This window comes from Humulus lupulus, chromosome 2 (assembly GCF_963169125.1).
Source record: "Humulus lupulus chromosome 2, drHumLupu1.1, whole genome shotgun sequence".
Taxonomy (NCBI): domain Eukaryota; kingdom Viridiplantae; phylum Streptophyta; class Magnoliopsida; order Rosales; family Cannabaceae; genus Humulus; species Humulus lupulus.
In genome coordinates this window covers 152,113,649-152,119,425 of record NC_084794.1, presented here as the reverse complement: position 1 = coordinate 152,119,425, position 5,777 = coordinate 152,113,649, and positions in this window count along the sequence as shown.

Here is a 5,777-nt window from a genome sequence, read left to right as displayed (position 1 = left end):
GGAGCCAGTATCTAGGGCACCTTATAGAATGGCTTCGGTGGAGCTAAAGGAGTTGAAGATTCAGTTGCAGGAGTTACTTGATTTGGGGTTCATCAGACCGAGTTTCTCGCCATGGGGTGCACCAGTGTTGTTCGTTAAGAAGAAGGATGGGTCCCTTAGGATGTGTATTGATTATAGGGAGCTGAATAAGTTAACCATTAAGAACAAGTATCCATTGCCTAGGATCGATGATTTGTTTGATCAGCTACATTTTTGGGTCATATCGTCAGTAAGGAGGGGATTCTGGTTGACCCAAGTAAGATCGAGGCAGTCAAAGATTGGCCTAGACGGAGCAGTTCTCCTGAAGTAAGAAGCTTTCTGGGTTTAGCAAGGTATTATCGACGGTTTGTTGAGGGGTTCTTCAGAATAGCTACGCCATTGACAGAACTGACAAAGAAGAAGACAAGGTATGTCTAGACGGACAGGTGTGAGAATAATTTTAAGGAATTGAAGTGGCGACTGATCACTGCGCCAGTGTTAAGCTTGCCAACAGAGAATGAAAAGTTTGTGGTCTACTGTGACGCATCCAGGCAGGGTTTAGGGTGTGTGTTGATGCAAGCTGGTAAGGTGATAGCCTATGCATCGAGACAGTTGAAGGAATATGAGCAGAGATATCCTACGCATGACCTGGAGTTGGCAGCGGTGGTGTTTGCACTAAAGATTTGGAGGCATTATCTTTATGGTGAGAAGTGCAAAATATACACCGACCATAAGAGCCTAAAGTATTTCTTTACCCAGAAGGACTTGAATATGCACCAGAGGCGGTGGCTGGAGTTGGTTAAGGATTATGATTGTGATATCCTTTACCATCCTGGGAAGGCTAATGTAGTGGCTGATGCATTGGGTCAGAAGGGCCCAGGGCAGTTGTTTAGCTCGAGGCAGATATCTAACAAGTTAACTGAGGAGATGACCAGAGAAGGTATAGAGTTGGTGGTTGGTCAGTTGGCCAACATCACTCTTTAGTCTACACTCCTTGAGAGGATCAAGGGAGCACAGGGGAAGGATTCTCAGTTGCGAGGTCATAGGGAGAGTGCCTTAGTCGAAGCGACAAAGGACTTTTCCATTTCAGAGATAGGATTACTAAAGTATAAGGGTCGGATCTGTGTTCCGATTGATTCTGGTATCCGGCGAGAGATCTTGGATGAATCGCATACCACTCCTTATTCTTTGCACCTGGGTACAAAGAAGATGTACTAGGACTTGAGAGCTCTGTATTGGTGGTCGGGCATGAAGAGGGATGTGGTTGATAATGTGGCTAAGTGCTTAACTTGTCAGCAGGTTAAGGCTGGGCACCAGAGGCCAGCGGGGTTGTTGCAGCCTTTGGGGATTCCGGAATGGAAGTGGGAGGATATTACTATGGATTTTGTAGTTGGTTTACCAAGAACTGTGGGACAACATGACTCAGTGTGGGTGATTGTGGATAGGTATACCAAGTTCACCCACTTTTTGCCTGTTAAGACAACTTATACTGTGGAGCAGTACACTGAGTTGTATGTGAAAGAGATTGTTCGACTTCATGGGGCTCCGAGGTCGATAGTGTCGGACAGAGACCCCACATTCACTTCCAAGTTTTGGGAGAGTCTGCAGAAGGCTATGGGCACACAATTACGGTTTAGTACCGCTTATCATCCTCAGACGGATGGGCAGTCTGAGAGGACGATTAAGATATTGGAGGATCTGCTGCGAGCCTGTGTGCTTGACTTTGGGGGATCGTGGAGTAAGTATCTCCCTTTGATCGAGTTCTCGTACAACAACAGTTATCAGGCGACCATTGGTGTGGCTCCGTACGAGATGTTTTATGGAAGAAAGTGTAGATCACCTATTCATTGGGATGAGACAGGTGAGAGGAGGTATTTGGGTCCAGAGATGGTTCAAAGGACCCAATGAGGCAGTTGAGAAGATTAGAGCACGTATGCTCGCCTCCCAGAGTCAACAGAAAAGTTATTCAGACCTGAGACGCAGGAGCGTGGAGTTTCAGGTTGGTGATCATGTGTTCCTTAGGGTTTCACCCATGAGAGGTATGAAACAGTTCGGTGTTCGGGGTAAGTTGAGCCCCAGGTATGTTGGCCCCTTCGAGATTCTGGAACGGGTTGGAGAGGTAGCTTACAGATTAGCGATGCCTCTAGCTTTATCAGGGGTTCATTATGTATTCCATATATCCATGCTCCAGAAGTATATGTCAGATTCAACACATGTTTTAAGTTTTGAGAATTTGGAGCTTGATCAGGATTTATCCTATGAGGAGAAGCCAGTTCAAATTCTTGACCGAAAAGATAAGGTCTTGAGGAACAAGACCATCGCCTTGGTGAAAGTGCTGTGGAGAAACAGCAAGGTTGAAGAGGCGACGTGGGAACTTGAGTCAGAGATGAGGGAGAGGTACCTCGAGTTGTTCAGGTAATTTTGAGGATGAAATTTCTGTAAGGAAGGGATAGTTGTAACGACCCGAATTTGCTAATCGGGATTAGGACCTTGATTAGCGTGCATGGAGGGCAATAAGTGGTTTAATATGCTTATATGTTGATTTATGTGTATATATGATTGTGATGCATGTTTAGTTAAGTTAAATACGCATGTGGACCCCATCTCGATATTAGGGGTATAAATGTGATAAATATTATGTATATGTGATATGTCTGTGCAGCACGGACCGAGACAGTCCTAGTGAGCGGTTAGTCGAAAAGTCACAACAGGGTTGAGATTCGGACTCGGGTCGAGTCAAGGGGGTAATTTGGGTACTAGGTGTGTTACAGGATTATCAGGACATGAAAATAAATATTTGGAGATATATTTGACGATAGAATGTCTAGGCGGGAATATTGGGGAAATTTACCATTTTGCCCTGGGGGAAGTTTTGGTACCCCGAGCCTTGAGGTAACCCTTTAGACTTACGTTAATAAAAAAAAGGAACGAATTATTTAGAAGACTTAGGAACTGACTCACCTCCTCCCAGCTGAAGTTAATTCATATCTCTTTTTTCTCTTTTACTCCCTAAGACAAAACTCAAGGAAATTTTGGTGGAAACTAGCTTAAGCAAGGAATTGGCTGAGGAAACTTAGGAGTTTAAAGCTTGGGGACTGAGGATCAACTTCTGGGATTGACTTCAGCAAGGTAAGCTCTAATTATTGGGATTATGTTAAGAATTGTTGCTGGTTTGCTAGAGTATGCATGCTAGTTAAGATTAATCTATTTTTGGGTATTCTAGTTGGATTTTGGAGCAGATTTCTGATGGGGTTTTAGTGTTGATATTGAGCTGGTATGCATGTGTTAATTATCTGGGTTTGTTAAGTAGGATTTGAATGAGTTAGATTTAGGAAAAGGTAGGGAAGAAGATGGAAAATTCTAGGTTCGGAGGTGAGGGCCGCGGCCCGTGTGCGCGTGCGGCCATGGGAGGCCGAGAAGCTCATGCGCACCGCGGAGCTTGGTGCGCGCGCCGCGGCCCGTGTGGGGGTCAGTGAGGTGCTAGCCTCTGTTTTGAGGCTACCCGCGACTCTTATGGGAGGGGCTGCGACCCTTAATGCCAGTTAGACTCTTTAGGGGTATTTTAGGCTTGGGAACTCAAGGGGTGAGGCTCGGGATGGATTTTATCACCTGGATTGATAGAATTCATGGTCCCGGAGGTTAGGGTTATGGATCGAAGTTGTTTAGTGGATTAGAATTTGATAGATGGACATTGTTAATGTGTTGTGACTAGGGTTTCGGCGAGGCTCGCGTTAGTGGACTGTGCTCGGGGCATCGGTGCTCAGAAAGCTCGGAACTCAGGTAAGAAAACCCTTGTTCCCATAGAGCTTGTGTGCAGGGCTGAGCCCAATGTGTTTGAATGGAATTGATATGCAGGGCCGAGCCCAATATGTTAGAACTGCGGGGAGTATCCCTTTATCTGATTATGCTAGAATTCTATACTTGTTTGTTATATTATGTATGTTATTATGTGAGTGATCGGCAAGAGCCAGGAACGGTGTAGATCAAGAACGGCGAAGGTCCGGGAACGGCGTTGGGCACGTTTAGTGCAAGGCTGAGAACGACAAGGGGCCGGGAGCAGCGTTGAGCATGTGGAGTGTGAGTTGCCAGGGCGAGTCCCTAGAAGGATACCTGGGATATCCTCACGGTGTGGTCTACGAACCCAGGGCTTGGTAAACGCCTGAGATGGCTAGGCCGTATGTGTTTAGCTGTTGGTGGCCTGTTTATATGCCTGACTTATGTGTTGCATATGTTATCTGTTTGTGGGTTTTCTTGCTGGGCTTCGGCTCACAGATGATCTGTGGTACAGGTAAGGGTAAAGAGAAGGTCAACCAACCATGAGTACAGCAGGCGTAAGGCGCCGTGTACATGTTTGGCCAGCCTAACTGCCACAGCCAGAGGATTTTGGGAGATGCTTGTAAATGAACTTAGATTTTGTCGTTTAGCCGAATTAGTACAATTTTTATGTTGTAAATATTTCTAAACTGTATTTTGGGATCCCAGGTGTCAAACTTTTATGATCTTCAACGATATGGAGTTAGTTCTACATTTTGCCTCTGTTTATAGCTTAATTACACTGTTTGACTTAAAACCTCGATTAGCGAGTTGAAAGCAAGTTTTTAAACTCACTTAGTAATGACTCTAAGGAAGTAGGGCGTTACACCCTGCGCCTGCCCAGATGGTCTCGTGCCTCGCAGGGACAGGCATCTCGCGTGCCCAACGCTTGCCCAGATGGCCTCACGCCTCATGTACCCCGCACCTGCCCAGATGGCCTCGCGCCTCGCGGGGACCAACATCTCGTGTGCTCTGCTCCTGCCCAGGCAGACTTGCGCCTCGCAAGGGGGAGCCCCTCGCGCACCCATCACCCACGTCTCATGGGTGGCCTTGGGGGGCTTTGGGCGTCTCGCGCTAAGGGCCCAAAAGCCCCATCTCGCGCGATGACCCTTACATGCACCAGGTGTCTCGCACACTACACCTCAAGATGGTGTCACCTATGAAGTCCTACGGAGATTCCAACATTTAGAGGTAAAAGCCCAAGTATAAATCGAAAGTATCATACCAGTACGATCCTATACGGTGTACGACCTTTAAGACCCCGTATATCTAATCTGGATACTCATGCGAGACAAGTAGTGGGAGTACTAGGAGAGGGGACATGGCCTGTATGTCTCTGGCCAGAGGTTAGAGTCGACATAACCACCACCTCAACCACTACACCTGGCGCCACTCCTTTGACTCTCGTACTAAGTAAGTAGTGGAGACGTCCCCATGGACCCTGACTATGTACTGGGGGCCAACATCACTACACCTGATACCACCCTCCTAACAATGTACTTGTGTACAATCTAGTCCCCTGGACTACAATGTATCAGGGGCCATTAGAGCCCACTATAAAGAGAATCCCACTTTAGCATTGAGGGGGTTGGAAAAAAATACTGTAGCTTTAGACAACAAAGGAATACAAGTTCTTTTCCCCATTTTTTTCTTCTAGACTTATTTTCTAAGTTTCTAAGTTTATGATTACATTGTTGAAGTTCTTCATTGATCAACAATAGATTTCGATTTTTCTAACTTAACTTCGTTAACGAGTTCTCACCGTCAATAGTTTGGCACCGTCTGTGGGAAGGATAAGTGCCAAGCCACTGTTCTTCCATTAACTCTAGCGTAAAGAGATGCCAAGACGCTCTAAGCGACTGAGAGAGCTATGGGAGGTGGAGGTCCACCTTGATGGAGACCAGCTGAAGGCCTCCATGAAGAATCCCCCTCCACCCAGAAATGTT